Source organism: Elephantulus edwardii, unplaced genomic scaffold (genome assembly GCF_000299155.1).
Source record: "Elephantulus edwardii isolate Elephantulus edwardi_28Jun2011 unplaced genomic scaffold, EleEdw1.0 scaffold00464, whole genome shotgun sequence".
Lineage (NCBI taxonomy): Eukaryota > Metazoa > Chordata > Mammalia > Macroscelidea > Macroscelididae > Elephantulus > Elephantulus edwardii.
In genome coordinates, this window is record NW_006400214.1 from 214,841 (window position 1) to 235,302 (window position 20,462).

Sequence of the window (20,462 nt, forward strand, 5' to 3'; positions counted from 1 at the left end):
CTTTTATCTGTTGTGATATTGCCAATTGGCCAGGTTGTGAGGATCTTTGTTGTCTTAATACATAATCAGAACAATCCATATTGAAGGCTGCAGTACTTGAAGTTCTACAGCAAATGCTGCAAGTCCTGCTCAGTTTTGGTGAGTAAGGTTTTGTCATCACATTCCTCTTCATAAAGTTTAAACTCTCAAATGATTTGTTCTTCATATAGATTCTAAATTTATAGAGAAAAACTTAACATTTCTGACACTACTTTCCTGATTTTGAATCATATAGTGTTCCCTTGGCTTTGTTCAGACACCAGCTCCTTGGTCTAGGAATGGCTGTTATGTATTGTGGAGTCAGAACTGACCCATCGCTGAACTGTTAGTGAATTTTCAGAGTCTCGTTAATTGCAGGGAGGAGATTGTTCATCCTTTTCCTCTGGAGCAGCTGGTAGATTCAAACCATGTACGTTTAAAATTGCAGCACAGCTTCATACCATTAGGTCATCAGCGTTCCCATGTAGGTATGGGTATGTTTTCCAGTTTATTAATGCTTTATACCTTATTAAATATGACAGTCTAATCAAGAAAGTTCTTTTAATTTTTGGTTTTCTAGTGAAAGCAAGCTGAATACTTTGGTACAGAAGCTTCATGACTTCCTGGCACACTCATCAGAGGAATCTGAAGAAACAAATTCTCCTCCAAGATCTGCAGTGAACCTAAGCACTGGTAAATAGAAAAGACTGTGCTTTATCTTTCTTTCTCCTCCACAATCCAGAGTATCTGTATGTAATAAATGTATACTTGTGGATACACTGACACAGTGTACACTATTTACAATTTACATACAAATAAATGAAAATAGATAAAGTGAAAAATTTTACCATATGTGTAAAAGGTGGATTAACAGTGACTGGCACAGGACAGAACAGGTTTTAGGGTTGTTGTAGATAATGTCTCTATGAGTCCCAAGCGACTCGACTGCACAGACCACCACCACATACCATATGTCCAAAAAGGAGAGACCAAATAAAATGTTCGAAAGTTAGTTTGTTGAAAGATAAAACCCTATTAGTTCTCTAAGCTCTACAAGCTGGGGGCGAAATAAACAAAGCCAATAATTACACATATTATAATCACACATGGTTTTTTAGAAATTTTTTTCTATTTCATTTTAATGAAAGTTTAGAGAAAAGTTGCATTTTCATGAATTCATTGTTGTACATTTCCTCCCTTCTCCCTTCTTTCCTTCACTCCCAGTGCACTTTGTTTTTTAAAAAAAAAATGCTCATTTATTGTTGCACAGTCACCTCCCTTCCCATCTCCCTCCTCCAATCCTTTTTGCAACGTACCTCTTATTTTGGGCTGTTGTCATACTTATAATACCTAATCATATGTCCCTTCTAGACAGTTCTTTCCTTCATCTGTTCCAATGTAATGGTCATTATCCACTCTTGTGAAAATTTCCTCCCAACTCCCCGTGTTAGTCCTGTTTTATAACAGTGATGCCATGCAGTATTTGTCCTTTTTAAAAAAAATTTTTTAAATTTTATTATTTTTTTGTGTGTACTGTCAAATCAGATCTGACTGGTACAGGAGGAGATTGTCCCTCCTTCTCCAGCAGAGCATCTGCTGCATTCAAACCGTGCACTTCTGGGAATGCAGTACAGCTTCTTGTCACTAGGCCATCAGAGCTCACCAGTATTTGTCTTTTTATGACAGATATTTCACTGAAAATAATGTCCTCTAGGGTTACAAGTTCTTTGTTTTTCAGTGCTGTGTAGTATTCCATTGTGTGAGTATACCAGTGTTACTGTCCATTTGTTGATGGGATAATCAAACTCAAACATAAAAAAAGGTCTTAATATCTAGAGGGGAAAAAAGTTTTCTTTTCAAAGAAATTACATCAGTCGTAATAGCTCACTTTACAAAACAGAGATGATGGGAGCCATTTACTCATGAAATAGTGCCTTTAAAATACCAAATGAAAATCGTCAACCTAGAACTGTATTTTTTAGTGGAGCCATTTTTTAAATGTAAAAATATACCTAGAAAATAAAAGATGTCTGGTGTCAGTAGACAATTATGAGGAAATATCAAGGAACAAAGAACTTTAGTAAGGCAGATGGAAAATAATTTGTTACAGCAACACTGAAATATAAGAAATAATGATAAACAATGCAAAACCAAATCAAACCTATTTTCATCAAGTTGATCCTATGTTGTAACAACCATACGTACTTTGGACATGTAAGGCGAGACTGGTCCTTGGAGAGGGACATCATGCTTGGGAGCGTGGAGGGACAGCGCAGGAGAGGAAGGCCCTCTATGAGGTGGATTAACAGTGACTGGCACAGGACAGAACAGGTTTTAGGGTTGTTGTAGATAGTGTCTCTATGAGTCCCAAGCGACTCGACTCCACAGACCACCACCACCAACAAATTAGAACTACTCCACGGGGTTTCCAAGTCTGTGAACTTTTTGGAAGCAAACTGCCACACATTTTTATCCCATGTAGTCCAGTCAAAGTTGCTCCAGTTTAGAAGAGAGGAAATGGGTTCGCCTGTGATATTAATGTCTCTGCGGTGTTCAGAGGGACAGCACCTGGCCGTCCTCTAGGTGTTGGGGTGTCCAGGCTCTGAGGCTAGGTCCTCTGTATGGTGGGGCCCAGTACAATGTCTTTAAGGCCCTAGTTATTCAGTCTTTTGTATTCATTGTCTAACTTTCACATGCTTATGAAAGAATGATCTGGCTCAGGCATAACTTAGTCTTTAAAATGACATCCAAATAAACGTGTGTGGGGGGGTTTTTTTTGTAAGAAATGCAGCCAGAGTGTTTCTTGTGAGTCGGGATGGTGAGACTTCATCTTATGTACATGGCCATTTTATTAGGAGGGGCCATCCTTTAAGGACATGATACCTGGAAAAATGTATAGGGTTAGTGAGAGAGAGGGTGAGTATAAATGAGATAGATAGACATAGTGACTAGAACAATGGGATTAATCATAGCACAGTTTGTGAGGATGGTGCTGAATTGGACACACTTTTATTCTGTTATTATGTAAGAGCAGGTCACTTTGAATTGGAACACACTTATGTGATAGGATACTTAGAAACAGCAGCAGTGTTAAAATTCACCTATGATGTAGCATTTAGGACTTCAAGCTGAGTAATGTTCTCTGTGTGTATATATTTACACACACATACACATTTTAAAAATATATTTGTGTTGATAGACATTTAAGCTATTTAATTTTCTCAATAATATGTGAACATTGTTCAGTATCAGTACCTGTTTTCAGCTCTTCTGGATATATCACTAGAATTGATATTATTGGATCATGTGATACTTACCTGTTTAACTCTGAGAAACTGTCAGACTTTTCCACAGTGACTGCAACACTTTAAAATCCCACTAGCAATGTATGAAGCTTTTAACAACTTCTCTACATCGTCCCTGACACTTGCTGTTTTCCACGTTTAAAAATGATAGTACTCATGGTGAACTTGCATCAGGTTTGTTTTTTTTTAAAAAAAAACCCCTTTATTGTATTTTGTGCATGTACTGTCAAATCAGATCCGACAGGTACAGGAGGAGATTGCCCCTCTTTCTCCAGCACAGCATCTGGCGGATTTGAACCACATACCTCTGGGATTGCAGTACAGTTTCTTGCCACTAGGCCACCAGAGCTCCCCTGCATCAGGGTTTTTAAAAAAACTTTTAAAATACTATCCGTTCATGCATGCACACTTTCCATCCTTTTTGTCCACTTAATTCCCCTTGTATGACTGTTAATTGTCATCCACATAATTTATTGTCCATTCCTTTCATAATGTTCTTCATTCATTCCAGTGAGTATTCATTATCCATTCTTTTCCTGTTATTCTCCTCTCCCTCTCTCTCAATCCTATTATTACAATAATAGGCTTATGTAGTATTTTTCCCTTTGTCACTGAAATAATTTCATTCAGCATAATGTCTTCCAGACTCATCCACATTGCATAGTGTTTTATGTGTTAATTTTGAATGTTGTACCTTATTCCATTGCGTGAATGTACGATACTTTATCTGTTCAATTTTTGACATGCATCTAAGCTGTTTTTATCTCTTTGCTATTGTTGAGTAATGCTGCAATAAACATGGCTGTGCCTGAGTTCATTTCTTAACATGTTTTTAAATTGTGTTTCTCTAATAAGCAGGAATGCTGTCATTGTAGTGCAGTGTTTAAGTGTTCAGCTGCTAACTGGAACTCTGGTGGCCTAGTTCTAAGGAGCTTTTCATATCCACCAGATGTTCCACTGGAAAATGATAAGCAGTCTCCTCCCGTGGGACGTAGTGCCTTCAAAAACCCACTGGAGGGTCAGCTATAAGTTGGTTTCAACTTGATTGCAACAACAGTTACCAAAGATGCTGTCCTTGTAGTGTAATGTTTATGGCTTAAGCTGCTAACTGGTAAATTTGTGGTTCAGATCTATCAGTGACACCATAGAAAAACCTGGTAATGTGATTTTATGAAGTTTGCAGGCTAGATAACACTGTGGGCAGTTCTAGTTCCATGGTGTTTCTGTGAGTATATATTTTTCTACTTAGTTGTTTTTATGGATATGCATAGTAGGAAACTGTCCTCTAAATTTCTTGTCTAATTTTTTTGTTGTTTTTATTAATTCTGTATATATAAATTTGAAAAGAGCACAGTGGTCATGGCTGTTGTTACTATTGTGTGCCATCAAGTGGTAACTGACTCATATCTGACCTTCCAGCAGGTTTTCACAGAGTTAATTGCATGAAAGATTGCCCATCTTTCTCCATTGGAGGAGCTTAAGATAAATTTTTGTTTGGTACCATGATTTCAGGAGATATTTTTGCTTTAAGGTTTAAAGATTATTCCAGGGCAATTAGTTCAGAGATTTATCCAACCTCATGGCTCCAGGAACTCTGGAGTCAGTGATGCTTTAAAATGCCATTCTATTTCCTCACTCTTCATTTGATATTTTTGTATATTTCTATATTTGAATCTTCTGTAGAATCTTTTTTTCTCATTTAAAAAAAATTTTTATTAATTTTAATGAACATTTACAGAGATTTTGGATTTCCATTCATTCATTGTTGCACATTTCTCCCTGCCCAGCCCTCCCCTGCCCCCCCCCAGTTTGCTCCTCTTTGAAAATAAAATTCTTTCTTTGGTGTACAATCCCCCCCACCCCACCCCTCTCACTGCCCTGAGTTCACGCCACTATGTAACCTTAATTCTGGACTCTTGTGATAACCATAATACCCTATCATATATCGCTTTTAAATTATTTTCTCCCTCATCTGTTTCAATGCAGTATACATAATTTATCCAGTTTTTCTCAATCTTACCCCAACCCTGATGTCAGTCCCATTCTACAACAGTGGCACCATTCAGTATTTGTCCTTTTGTGACTGAGATATTTCACTCAGCATAATGCCCTCCAGGCTCACCCATTTTGAATACTATTGCATGAGTTCCTTGTTTTTCAACGCAGCATATGAATTATGTGAATATACCACAGCTTCTCTATCCATTTGTTTGTTGATGGGTACCTGGGTTGTTTCCAATGCCTTGCTATTGTGAACAAAGTCGTGATAAACATGGGTGTACAATCTTTAATTAATGATAGCTAAGCACCATCCAGTAGTTCTTATCTCATGGCAAAGGAAACAGTTGTTTTTCAGAGGCAAGCAACCATACATTTTGTTTCCTCATTCTGTTCATACCTACCATTTTTTTCCCTGTTTGGTTTTGTTCCACTTGAATACAAATTCTTTTTTTCTTATTAATTTTAATAAAAGTTTACAGAGACTTAAGGTTTCTAGTCATTCATTGTTGCACTTTTCTCCCTACTCCCTTCCCCCCCCAGTTCACGCTTCTCTTTGAAAAGAAATACTTTCATTGATAGACAGTCCCTCCCCCCAAGTCCACTCCACTATGCAGCCTTCACTCTGGACTTTTGTAATGACAATACCCATTCATATGTCCCTTTTAAACAGTTCTCTCCCTCGTCTGTTTCAATGCAGTATACATCATTCCTACCCTCCTTTTCTGTCTTCCCTCAACCCCATTTTACAACAGTGGCCTTATGCAATATTTGCCCTTTTGTGACTGAGATATTTCACTCAGCATAATATCCTCCAGGGTCATACAAATCAGTTTTACTTTGGATAGTCACTGTGAGCTTTTTACACCTCGAGCATTTTATAAGGAGGTAGGAGGTAAACATTAACATTAGCTATGTAACTGGCATGTTGTATGAAATCATGATCTTAAACTTTCAAATTAAATAACAAACTCTTATGAGGTTTTTTTTGTTTGCTTATAAAATATAGTTTTATGTTACTCTGCTGTTACAGAGTATATAACATTTTCACAAGGGTTTTTTTTTATTACAGTCAGTGATTAGCAACGCACAATTATGGTTTAACTCTTTAAATAACAGCCACTAGACAAACTGGACACCCTCTCCTGCACAAATCTGCATGGAAAGGACTAAAATTCTAGACTTAGACTTGTATACTTTGTTTCCTCTTTCTAGTATATTAAGAAATGACCTCCATTTTAATGGCCAAAAGCAGTGCTTGCATTTTTTTAAAAATACTAGTTTATTTACAAAATTCGAATACATTGTTCTTCCAGTTTCCCTCCCCACCCACCCCATCAAATTGTACAACCCTATGATTAATCCCTCCTTCTCCTGCACATCCTCATCTTTCTGCATCACCCCCTCTAATTCTCACTCTCATTCTACAATAATGGTTTTATACAATATTTGTCTTGTTGAGTTAGTTCATTCAGCATAATGCTCTCTCGTCCCTAGCAAGTTAGGTAATAACTTAGAAAATCATTGTTCCTGTGTGCTGCATAGTATTCCATTGTATGACTTACCACAATTTATCAATCTATTCTATTGTGTTTGGATATCTGGGCTATTTTTATGTTCTTGCAATGGTGAGTAATGCTGCTATGAATATTGGTATACAACCTCTTCAACAAATGGTGTTGGCAAAACTGGACTTCCACCTGCAGAAAGCTGAAATAGGATCCACATCTGATACTATACACAAAAATCAACTAACGGTGGATCAGAGACCTGGGAGTAAAGCCTAAAATCATAAAGTTCATAAGAGACAAACTGTGATCAAGCTTAGAAGCCCTAGTCCGCAGTATAAAGAGACTGCCAAATACAGCCAGAAACACATGATCTGAAGAGGATAAAATTTATGAATGAAACTTTTCCCAGCAGGGTGAAAAAAGAACCTTCTGATTGGGAACAAACATTTGATAATACCATCTGAGACAAGAGCCTCATAATGAAAGTTTACAGAATTCTCATGGGCCTCCACCAGAAAAAGCCTTATAACTCATTTACAAAATGGGCAATAGACATGGAAAGAATTTTCAGAGAGGAAGATATTTGGATGGCCAACAGACACATGAAGAAATGCTCCAAATCACTGGTAATAAGAGAGATGGAAATCAAAACCGAAATGTTTGCATTCTTACAGCAACATGCTACTTCTATTACATAATAAAGTGTATACCAGAACTACAAAGCAAGAGTGAAAGCAAATTTTTATTGGGAAGGGAAGTTGTCAACTTAAACAGCAGCAAATGAAGAGTGAACAAGGAAACTACCTTTTATCATAAATATATATGACCTCCATAACGTATTGTCTAGGAGACACTTCAGTGTGTGAACCCAATGACCCTCAAGCCAGAAATATCTAATGTTTTCCTATGCCGTCTAATACTTCGGGATTCCCACTAAAAGGAATACATTAAGAACATGCAAAATTGTTTACTGAAAGGAACCCCAGATAATAGTAAGGGAATGAATTTAGAAATTAAGATGTTAAGCAGAACACTCTTTTTAATTGTAATTAACTACCTTTATACATCTTCACATTCATACTTAATCATTTATAGAACTGGTTCAGATGACTTGGCTTCTGCATAAGTGTTTGGCAGTTACTTATGTTTATATGAAATGAAGTTTTTAATACTTTTCTGTAGCAGTAACTGTACACCAAGAAGAACAAGACAAATACAAATTAAGGAATAGTTTTCCCACAGCTGCAGTGTGAAAAGAGTATAAACAGTTGATTCCCTAAATGAGTAGGCTTCTTTGTTATAGGAAATCCAAGTGGAATAAGGAATGGAGATGTGTAAAAATGTTTCTTGAGGGGAAGAAGGATGACACCCTGTAAACATTTAGTTTTCTGCCCCTTCTGCTGCATCTGTTCTTCTCCTGTATACTCTTGATGTCCATAATGTTAGGTTGTCCCTAAGTAACTGCGTGATAAGGGTGCTGTCTTCATGTGAATCTTCATTCAGTGTATAAAGTTCTGCGATGGCCTCATCAAAAACTGTTTTAGCCAGTGAACAGGCAAGCTCTGGGTTATTAAGGATCTTTTGGTAAAAATCAGAAAAATTAAGAGCCAGCCCCAGGCTGCTAGGATGTGTGGGTTGCATCTCCTTCTTGCTTATATCAAAAGCCTCTTGGTAAGCTCCTTGGGAATGATCTTTTTTTTTTTTTAAATGTCAGATGGGTCATGTGCCTGTGTCGTTAACAAGGTTTAATGGGTGACACATGTCATACAGAAGTCATCATGCTTATGAACCGGAAAAAGATCTATTGTTTGTTTTTACTCATAACCACATGGTACTTCAGCAAGGTACTGGAAATCATCTCCCTTCATTTCAGATAGAATACTTCTGGATTAGTTGGATTGGCTATTAAATATTTATTCAGTAGTTTTAGGACAGTGGTGAAGATGATCTCAGTTCAAACGCCACTTTCTTCCAGTGGTTCTTCATCAGGTGCAACTTCTTGTCGACGATGTCGATTTTTTGCTCGATTCTTGAGGTGACCCTCCAGGTAGACCACAGCTGTTGACCACTTTCTTATAGGCCATTGACAGCAGGTTGAACTCCTTGTTGGACAGCTCTGCCCCCTGCTGCATCACAGCCTTCCTGCAGGTGGCTATGTCGTCATAGTACCCAGCCTGCTCCATCAGTTTTGGTTACTGGATCAATTCGTGTCTTCTCCTTGGTGAGCAGATGGTGTGTGGAGCTGGGGTGGTGGTGGTGGCAGGACTCCTGGATGGGGATGAGGGAGAAGTGACTGGGAGAGGCAGTAAAGGCAGCAAGAACCATGCTAGATCAGGAAGTGCCCTCCCCTAAAGCCTGCACCGTAACCATAGCCACAGTGTAAGTCCCACATCTTTGATCTGTTTCAGCTTTAGAAAAGGACCTGCTTGTTGCAGCCTACCCGACTTCTTAAGAGGTTTTTGGCATACAAAAATCTTAGGAGCAATCTTTTTATTATGAATATATCCATCACATAATTTTTGCAGCTTTTCATTTTTATGGATAGACAACTTATTGACAGCAATCAGATTGTATCTTGAATAATTGCTTTTTTAAAATGGATTTTAATTGAGTTTACTTCATTAATATACATTTAATTTTAAAATATTATAATTAATGTTTTTATCATAATATCTCATCAAATCATGACTCTTGTCTCTTCCCTTCACCTGATCCATCTATCTATATCTATCTATCTATCTATCCATCCACTAGTCTTTGTTGCCCTATATTATTTTCCTTTTTGTTCCTCCTCCCTTACTTCTGCTTGTACAGTTATACATATTCTATTACAGATTCCTGGTTCCAGTACCTTTATAGTCCATTTGTTCATTCTTTCCAGGTTAATCTTCCATTTCCTTGGTCCTTTAAAATGTCCACTGCTTATGCATTCTATTCTATTTTTGTTCTCCCTGCGCCTTTCCCCCCAATACCCTCTTATTTTCACATTAGCAGTCTTATGCAGTGTTTGTCCTTTTGTAACTGATTGACTTCACTCAATTTATTATCCTCTAGATTTGCCCTCTTGTGTAGTTGTCTAGAGAAGAGAAAATGGGACTTGGAGGCACAGGCCCTTGAGTGTCTTTCTGAAAGGACCAGTGGAAGTGAGAATAGCATAGCTCCTCACTGCCCTAGAGCAGAAAGCTGATAAAGAGCCTGTAGCCCAGCCCCATGGTGCCTTTAGAGCCACAGCACGAAGTTTATTTGTTGTTGATTCACAAACTTTATTTACAGTTGTCATACGAAGAGTGGGGTTTATTAGCAAAATAGGTTGGGGAGTGGGAGAGGCAAAGAATATCTCACAATTCAAGTCTAAGTTTAGTCTAGGATTCCCAAGCTATATTAACAGCAAATCACAATTCTTTAATTAGTAAAAGTCCTGGTTTCCATTCAGCAACACAAATTCAAGAAGTTTCCTCAATTACCCAGCAAAGTTTTACCTCGGTAAAGTTATATGTCTGCTTCTCCTTAATTATCTGGCATGTAAAGCAAAACTTTGAACTATTACCTTTATATCAGGGATCCTCTGCTTACACCTTGCGACAATTTCTCCACTGCAATTGCAGTGCCACATCTTGCACTCACCCGGATCTTGCTCCAGTCTCCCTTGAGTCTTGCTCCCCAGTGTGGGAAGCACTCTCTCCCTTTTCCTAGTACCAGTGTCTTGCTCTCACCAGAATTTTACTTCAGTCTCCCTCAAGTCTTGGTCCCCAGAGTGGGAAGCACTCTTTGCCTTATCCGAGTTCCACAGCTGTTGATAGTTTGTATGACTATGTATCTGCAGTAAAGGTAGCTAGAGACAAGAAGGATAGTGTAAAAGCTAAAAAAGCCAACTTTTTTTTTTCTATAATTATATTTTATTAGTTTTCATAAACATTTACAGAGATTTTGGGCTTCCACTCATTCATTGTTGCACTATTCTCTCTACCCTCCTCCCAGTTTGTTCTTGTCCAAATGCCACAGTGCTTGTCAAAGCCAGTTCTGATTAATCTTCTTTGTCAGTGTATCCTTTGCCATTCCCTATCACTCCTCCCTGAGAGAGACTTCACCCTGAGTCATAAGGAAAAGGGGACGGCGTATTCTCTTAGCTACTTCCTGCTGAAAAGGGACGCTGTGGGTTTCAGGGTGAAGATCTTCTCTCACTACTCTAAAGGGCCCCTTTGGCAGTAGGAAACACATAGACTATTATGGAGATTGATTTTGGAATTCAGATGCACTCTTATTGATTGTGCTTGGCTGTACATGTACATATCGTTCAAGATGTATCATGGGGGTGTTGCAACCTAGAAGACACAAATTTGACTAACAAGTTATAAGTACATGAGTCCAAAAATTATGGAAAAGTAAAAGAAAAGATTCTTTCATTGTTTTACAAACCCTCCCCCAGGTCCCCTCCACCATGCAGCCCTCGCTCTAGTCTCCTGTGATGACAGAAATACCCAGTTACATCTCTCTTTTAGACGGTTCTCTCCCTCCTCTGCTTCAGTGCAGTATACATTATTGAACCCATCTTACTCAGTGTCTCCCTAACCCCAAGGACAGTCCCATTCTACAACAGTGGCATCATGTAATATTTGTAAAAGCCAACTTTAGACTAATGCCACAGCAGTGTTTTAGGAAATCCTCATTGTTTTTCAATGCTGCAAGGTATTCTATTATGTTAATGTACTCTAATTTCTCTATCCATTTGGGCTGCTTCTGTCCATCTTCATAGTATTGTGAATAATGCTACAATCATAGATATCCCTGTCTTAGCTCTGATTTCCTTCAGGTATATTCCCAGTAGTGGAATAGCTTCATCAATTAGGATTTCTATTTTCACCTTTTTGAGGAAATGTCAGATTCCTTTCTATAGTGGTTGTACTATTTTGCTATCCCACTAGCAGTACATGAGAATTTCAATCTCTCCGCATACTCCTCCCAGCAGTACATGAGAGTTCCAGTCTCTCCAGCATCTTCTCCAGCATTTATTGTTTGTTATCCTGTAAAATTTTGCTATTTCTTGGTGCTAGAGTGAGATGGTATCTCGTGTTTTTTTTTAAAAACTTTTAAAATTTTAATAATTTTAATGAACATTTACAGAGATTTTGGATTTCCATTCATTCATTTCAGCACTTCTCTCCCCTCCCAGCTCCACCTCACCCCCATTTTGCTCCTCTCTTTGAAAAGTAAAACTCCCTCCCTGGTACACCATCCTCCCGCAGCCCTGCCACCGCCCCAAGTACATTCCACTATGCAACCTTAATTGTGGACTCTAGTGATAACCATAATACCCTATCATACATCACTTTTAAATTATTCTCTCCCTCATCTGTTTCCGTGCAGTATATACAATTTATCCAGTTTTTCTCAGTCTTACCCCCACCCTGATATCAGTCCCATTTTACAGCAGTGGCACCATGCAGTATTTGTCCTTTTGCGACTGAGATATTTCACTCAGCATAATGTCCTCCAGCCTCACCCATGTTGAATAATATTGCATGAGTTTGTTGTTTTTCAATGCATTGTAGTATTCCACTGTGTGAATATACCACAGCTTCTCTATCCATTCGTTTGTTGATGGACATCTGGGTTGTTTCCAACTCCTTGCTATTGTGTACAAAGCTGCGATAAACATGGGTGTGCATATATCTGCTTGGATGTCAGTTATGGTCTCTTTATATTCCCAGTAGTGGAATTGCTGGATCAAATGGTATCTCTTTTTGCAACTTTTTGAGGAAGCGCCATACTGCCTTCCACAGTGGTTACACCATTTTATACTCCCACCAACAGTGAATAAGGGTTCCAGTCTCTCCACAACCTTGTCAGCATGTTGCTTGGTGTTCTGTTAAATTTTGCTATTCTGACTGGGGTGAGATGCTATCTTATAGTTTTTTGATTTGCATCTCTCTTAGAGCTAGGGATTTTGAACATTTCTTCATGTGCTTACTGGCCATCTGAATGTCTTCTTTGGTGAAGTGTCTGTTCATATCCTGTGCCCATTTTTCAATTGGATTATTTACCTTTATCTTGTGGTGCTCAAGTATTTTATAAATTCTGCATATAAGTCCCTTCTCTGATATGTCATTACCAAATACTTTTTCCCAGTCTGTGGCTTCCCTTTTTACCATGTTGGAGAAGTTTTTGGATGTGCATAGGTATTTGATTATTAGAAAGTCCCATTCATCTATTTTATCTTCTCCTGCTTGTAGAGGTATCTCGTTTTGATTTGCATCTCTCTAATTGTTAGCTCTTTTGAGCAATTCCTCCTGTGATTGTTGGCCATTTGTATATCCTCTTTGATGAAGAGTCTTTTCATATCTTCTGTCCATTTTGTAATTATTTTATCAGTCTTTTTCCTTTTTGAGATGCTGTAGTAATCTTGAAATTTTATTTGAGTCCCTTGTTAGAAATATCATTGCCAAATATTTTTCCCAATCTGTAGGTTTTATTTTTACCGTCTTTAAAAGTTTTTTTTTATTTTTGCACACAAGGATTTGATTTTCAGAAAGCCCCATTCATCACTTTTATCCTCTAAGTTTACAAGCCAGTTAATGCCATATATTAGTGCTTCTAAATTTGTTCCTGTTACTTTCCTCTGTTGATCTTTGTGGTTTTTGGTTTTATCCCTATATTCTTGATCCATATTGAGTTGGTTTTTGTATATGATGTGAGATGTGAATCTTGTTTTCTGCAGGTCAATGTCCAGCACTATTTGTTAGAGAAATTGTCTTTTCCCTATTTAATGGGTTTTGTTTCTTTGCCAAATGTCAGTTGATGATGTCTGGATTCTTCACGATATTACATTGATCTTCTTGTCTATCATTGTACCAGTACCAAGCTGTTTTCATTACTATGGCTGTGTGATTCCTCCTACTTGGTTTTATATTTTTCTAAAGATCTTTTCTTATTCAGGGTCTCTCTTTTTTCCCCTGGGTAAAATTGGAAATTGGCTTTTCTTTCACTTTGAAGGATGGCATTGGTATTTGAAGCTATAGAATGCTTTTGGTAGGACTGTCATTTTCACAATGTTGAATCTTCCTATCCATGATCATGTAATATTTTTCAATTTATGTGGTCTGTCATTATTTCTTTTATTATTAGTGTTTTGCCGTTTTTCTTATATAGGGCTTTTTTTTTTAAAGACAGGGAATACTTTATTCAAAACCCCTCAGAGAAATAGACAGCTTGGGTCTGTGACAAATCGTTCATGTGTTAAAGCATAGGTCAGTAGTTGTATATGAATATATATACACTGCTGCATACAAATTAACTGATCAGACCACAACATTTCAATGATAAAAACAGAATAAGCTTCTCTGTAAAAGCAGCACCTTTGTGACATTTTAACTTTAGTATTCTTCTCCTTCTTCCTTGCCCTCTACTTAACAGAATCCACACCCACCTCCTTGGTATCCTTCTCAAGGGCTGCCATGTCCTCACGGGCCTCAGACAACTCTCCTTCCTCCATTCCCTCACCCATGTACCAGTGAACAAAGGCACACTTGTCATACATCATATCAGACATGTGGTCCAGGTAAGCTCAGGCCTCAGCAATAGCTGTAGTGTTGCTCAGCGTGCACACAGCTCATTGTACCTTGGCTAGGTTTCCACCAGGCACCCCGGTGGGAGATTGGTAATTAATACCAACTTTGAAGCCTTTGGGGCACCAATCTACAAACTGGATGGTACTTTGGTCTTGATGGTGGCAATGGCAGCATTGACATCCTTGGGAACCACATCACCACGGTACAATAGGCAGCAAGCCATGGTGAGGGTCCCATTTCACCATCTGGTTGGCTTGCTCAAAGCAAGCATTAATAATCTCTGCTACAGAAAGTTGTTCATGGTTAGCTTTTTCAGCAGAGATAACAGGGGTGTATGTGGCCAGAGGGAAGTGGATGCAGGGATAGGGTACCAGGTTGGTCTGGAATTCTGTCAGATCGACATTCAAGGCACCATCAAATCGGAGGGAAGCAATGCTAGAGGGCATAATTTGACCTATTAACCTATTCAGGTTAGTGTAGGTTGGGTTTCTGCAGCAAATGTCATGGATGACCTCATTGTCTACCTTGAAGGCACAATCTGAGTGCTCCAGGGTGATGTGTGTGAGGAGAATGGAGTTGTAGGGCTACACCACAGATGTGGAAATTTGGTGGGCTGGGTATATGGAAAACTTCAGTTTGGACTTGGAATTATCAACAGATAGGGTCTCTGTCGGCAAGGATGTGAAGCCAGAACCGGTTTCCCCACCAAAGCTGTGGAAAACCAAGAAGCCCTAAAGGCCTGTGCACTGGACAGCTAGTTTTCTAATCTGGTCCAGAATCAAGTCAGTGATCTCCTTGCCGATGGTGTAATGCCCACAGGCATAGTTGGCAGTATCCTCCTTGCCTGTGATGAGCTGCTCAGGGTGGAAGAGCTGGCGATAGGTGTCAGTGGGAACTTCATCAATGACTGTGGGTTCCAGGTCTACAAGCACCGCCCTGGGGACATGCTTGCCAGCACCAGTCTCACTGAAGAAAGTGTTGAAGGAGTCATCTCCTCCCTTAGTGGTCTTGTCACTTGGCATCTGGCTATCAGGCTGGATGCCATGTTCCAGACAGTAGAGCTCCCAGGAGCCATTGCCAATCTGGACACCGGCCTGGCCAACATGGATAGAGATGCACTTACACATTGTTACTGCTTCATAGTTCCAAGGAGAAGGTGGATAAGAAGAAGGAGGTTGTTACTTCTTATAGCGCGACTCTTAGTTGGTAGATGTGAGAACCTGCCATATAGGGCTTTTTTGGTCTTTTTTTGTGTTCCGTTGAGTCAACTACAAATCACAGCAAATTAATGAGCAATGAATCTGTACCTTGCTCTATCTTTTACCATCCTCATCATCTCTTTTTAACTTGAGCCAATTGTTATAGACACTGTGTCAATGCATATTGTCGTCTTCTCTTTTGCTGACCTTCCTCCTTTCTGAGTATGATATCCTTTTCCAAGGACCTCCTAACTACTACCTCAGAGTATGTGAAATAAAGTTTCACCATTCTTAGATCTAAAAATTTGCTTGTTCTTTTGACAATTCTTGGGATATTTATTGCTCTTCTCTAACACCTCAATGAAAAAAAAGCATTGATTCTTCTGTCATTCTCATTCATTGTATAATTTTCATATGCTTAGCAAGTATGTGAAAAGACTATAAATCAGATTGTTGTTGTTGTTGATTGCCTTGAGTTGAGCATAACTCTCATAGCGACCCTATGAACAAAAGGCTTGAAGCTCCCCTACAACTATTGGCATTTATCAAAGTTCATAGAGTTTCCAGGTATACCATAGTTTTTTTTTTTAAGGGTAAAATAGTAATTTATTAGAATGTTACATCCCCAAAGGGGCGGACCTCCCTCCCTGAAAGGAAATAGTCTTCAGTGACGTTGTTGCTTATTGGCCTTATTGGCCATGCGGTGAAGATTAAGCAATCCATATTGAATGCTGTAGTCTTTTAATTTGCAAATAATGCTTCAAGTCCTTCTTGCTTTCAGCAGACAAAGTTGTGTCATGTGCATAAAGCTTGTTCTTAAGAGACTTCCTCTGATTCTTATGCCATATTCCTCTTCATCAATTCCAGTCTCAAATGATTTACTCAACATAGAGATTGAATAGGTATGGAGAAAAGATACAGACCTAACAAGATACAAACCTAACATACACTTTTCTTGATTTTAAACCATGTAGCATTCCTTTGCTCTTTTTGGACAACTTGGTCTAGGTATAGGTTTTGTATGAACACAATTAAGTGTTATGGGATTCCCATGCTTATCAGTGATAGGCATTATTCGTTGTAATCCACACAGTCAAATGGCTTTGCATAATCAGTAGAACACAAATGTACATCCTTCTGGTGTCATTCAGGCCTTTCATGTATCCAGCTTGAATTTCTGGCGGTTCTCTGTTGACATAGTATTCTAGCATTTTTTGGATCATATTCCCCAAGATTTTTTGTCTATGTGATATTAATGATATTGTTCACTCATTTCCTCATTCTGTTGGATCACCTTTTATGGGTGAATGGAATCTTTCTTTTATGGAATCTCTTCCAGTCTTGCCACTAAATTGAGCAAATTCTACATCAGGAATTGGGAATCTCACCACCAGCAAAGAAGAAGCAGAGAATTCAGAGTGCACATCTTTCAGGTCCAAGGATTCCCACAATACTCAGACCAGGGCCTCCAGGAGGAGCAGCAGCAACAAATGAGATACCTGACATGAGACAGAGCTGACCGTGGGACTGACCTCCGAACCAGTGCTAGGAGCCTTTGCTGGAGTACTTTCAGGACAGCCATCATTGTCAGGACTAAGAACTTTGTAACACTGGCCTAAGGCTGCAAGGTTGCAATGCTGAAAGCTGAGGTACCTGTGAGCACATTTCAGCACTTACCCTGACTGAGTGATGTTATCCTGCTAACAACCTGCATTATAGCCAGTTCACTTTCCTAATAAGCCTCATAATTGTGAGCATGATTCTGAGTGATCTGTGAGCTATTGCAATGCCTTTTGGACCCAACAGAGCAGTAAGATTGATGTTGCTATTAGTGAAATTAGGTGTGGGAGCTTGAGGCATATATCAGACCCCATCATAATTGGTTTTGTGTTGTGGATATTGATTGGGACAATTACCTTTGTGCAGTTACTAGAGGTCATATATAACTATCCCCATATGACTTTTGCTCCTTTTACACTAATCCTTCTGTGTTACTGGGTCCCAAGTCCATCGCAGAAATTACACTGATCACATGGAAGCATACTCACAATTATGGGATTTATTTGGGCAGTTAATAGTTTACATCTCAGGATGGCAGTAAGAATACAATTTCTCAATTAGGACAACTTCTGAAGTACGCTTGCTGACCAGGCCCTTTAGCCTTGTCATTTTAGGCCAGTGTTACAAAGCTCTCTTAGTCCTATCAAGCAAGACGTTTTTCCCTCCCAACGTTTTCATTCTCCCAGCAAACTTGGGTATAGTTCTCTGGTTCTGGTTCCTTAGTGTAGTAGTCCTAGGTCAGTTCTGTCTCACATTAGGTCTTTGGTTTATTTTCTTTGTCTATTTTCCTCTTCTCTAGATCTGGCTGACACAACAATCTCTGGCTCCTAAGGGCATATGCTGCATTCTCTGCTTTTTCTTCTTTGCTTGTGGTGAGATTCCCAATTCTATACTACTGAATCTTCTCAGTTTAAACCTTGATGAAAAATGGCAAAAACAGCCAGTCCCCTGCTGGGTAGACTATCTATTTAATGTTCTTGCCCTACTATGTTTCAAAGTCTAGGGAAATAACTTTCAACAGTAGACCCACTGCACTGCACAGCCAGATTTTTTTGGTACAGTTTATTCTATCTTTTGTTCTTCTGTGTATTCCTTCTATCTTCTTCTGATGCATCCTGGAACATTCAGTATTTTTTGTTTGTAGTTTTGTTTATTCATAAGTTTTTCATGTTGAAGAGGGTATTGTAAATGATATTCTTTTTTATATCCTTTCTGATGTTTTCTTTATTGTAATAGAGATTTTTGTATGTTGATCTTCTATCTTGCAGCTCTACTGAATGGGTCAGCTAGGTCTAACAGTTGTTTTGTTGAGTCTTTGGGTTCTTTGTACACAGCTTATCTTATGTATATAGAGACCATTATACCTCCTCATTGCCAATATAGATACCTATTATTTCCTTCTTTTACCTCAATGCTCTACCTAGCATTTCCAGTATGATCTTGAGTAGGAGTGATGATAGTGGATGATAAGGAATATCCTTATCTGGTTCCTGTTCTCAAGGGGAATGCCTTTAGTCTATATTGAGAATTACACTGTCTCTTTGTTTTCTGTATATACTTTTGTTTTGGTTGAGTAAATTCTTCTCTGTTTTTTATTTGTTTGGTGTTTTAATAAGGAAGGAGTGTCTGATTTTTTACCTTTACTACATGAATTGAAATGCTCATGTGGCTCTTGGTTTTTTTTTAATGTGTTGGATTGCATTGGTTTTTTTTTTGTTGTTGTTATTATATTGAACCATCTTTGCATGTCTATTATGAATCTCATTTGATTGTAAGAATTATTTTTTAAATTCAATGTTGGATTCTATTGGATAGGATAATGTTAAAGATTTTTTGTTTGTTTTCATAAGAGATGTTGGGCTATATGTTTGTTTGGTTTTTTTTTTTTTTGGTGATGTCTTTGCCCAGTTATGTTTTTAGCATTATGCTTGCTTTGTAGGATGAATTTAAGAGTGTTTCTTCTTTGTCCATATTTTGAAATACATTAAGGAACATTTTTGCCACTTCTTTGTGAAACTTTGGTAGAATTCACAGGTAGAACTATCTGGGCTGATGTACCCCCCCCCCCAAATATGAAACACTTCACAAATCTGCTTGTCATCCTTGCACAGGAGCCATGCTAATCTTCTTTGTATTGCTTCAGTGCTGCTGAAGCAAGCACTGGGCTGGTCTATTTTTTTGTTGAGATTGTTTTTATGGTCTGCTCAATATCTTTTATGATGCATCTCTTCAAGTGTCTTAATTCAAGTGCCTGTGTAAATTTCTAAAGATGTATCCATTTCCTGTGGATTTTCAAATTTGTAAGATTATAGCTTTTCATAATGCATCCGTGTGGAGTTCATCTTTCAGTATGATGGACAGGAATATGCCAGTAGGGCGTATTAGCCTATCCACAAAGTAGTTTGAATAGTTGCACTAGTTCATAATGAGATTGTCTAGTCTGGCCATTAAATTGAATGAATCCAGCAGCAGAAAGAAGAAAACCTCACTTCCAGGAAGACAACAAGCAAGAGGACTTATAAGACGAATAGCCATAGCAAAAGCAGAGAAGAACCAGAGACATGACATGAGAGACTGGCACTTGATGTGAGATGGGGTTTGGGAATGCTACACCACTGGAACTGGAACTAAGAGCCTTTGCCCAAGTTTGTTGGACAGCTAGGAGTGGAAGGTCATAATTTATAGGACTGAGAACTTTGCAACACTGGCCTAAAGCCGTGAGGCTCAAGGCTAAGGTGCCTGTGAGCACATTTCTGAAGCCATCCTGGCTGTATTCTGCTATTAACCTTTTAATTTATAAACTTTTGACTTGCCCAATATGATTCTGTGTGGTCTTTGAGCTATTGCCTCAGATTTTTGACCCAGAAAAGCAGTAAAATTGGTGTTGAGATGAGTAGAAAGAGGTACGAAAGCATGGGAGACATGTCTGATCTCATGGGAAGTAGTTTTGTGCTATTGTTGCTGTTGACAAGGACATTTCTTTTTTGTGAAGTTGGTTAAGGTTAGATATGGTTAACCACACATGGCTCTTGCTCTTTTTACAATTAATAATTTTTGGTTGATTATTTTGTGTCTTTGTCCCATTTATTTATACTCACCCCCCCAAGAAAAATTTATTTGATCTGGAAGTTCATGTTATGTATATTTATCACTCACACTATCACCACAATTCAAAGGCATCAGTTTTTTAATTTTCTTATTCATTGTCAAAATTTCAGATGCATAGGAAGCAGATGGAAACACTGTGACTTAGATCAGGGAAACCTTATATACTCTTGCTCTTTAATAAAGAGATTATTTTGAAAA

The 20,462-nt window shown here is 38.4% G+C and overlaps 1 protein-coding gene and 2 pseudogenes across 2 annotated transcripts in view; 1 reads left to right on the forward strand and 2 right to left on the reverse strand.

The window, feature by feature from the left end:
* The first annotated feature begins 602 nt into the window (after nt 1–602).
* ATRX (alpha thalassemia/mental retardation syndrome X-linked) overlaps nt 603–20,462 on the forward strand; it is a 301,403-nt gene continuing 281,543 nt past the window's right edge. The window contains exon 1 of one of the 2 annotated variants that reach the window (XM_006902875.1): nt 603–711. The gene's annotated coding sequence lies outside the window, so the exon portion shown is untranslated. The remainder of the gene's footprint in view (nt 712–20,462) is intronic. The other variant, XM_006902876.1, reaches the window with a different exon arrangement.
* LOC102864465 lies at nt 8,213–13,496 on the reverse strand (annotated as a pseudogene).
* LOC102862559 lies at nt 14,203–15,524 on the reverse strand (annotated as a pseudogene).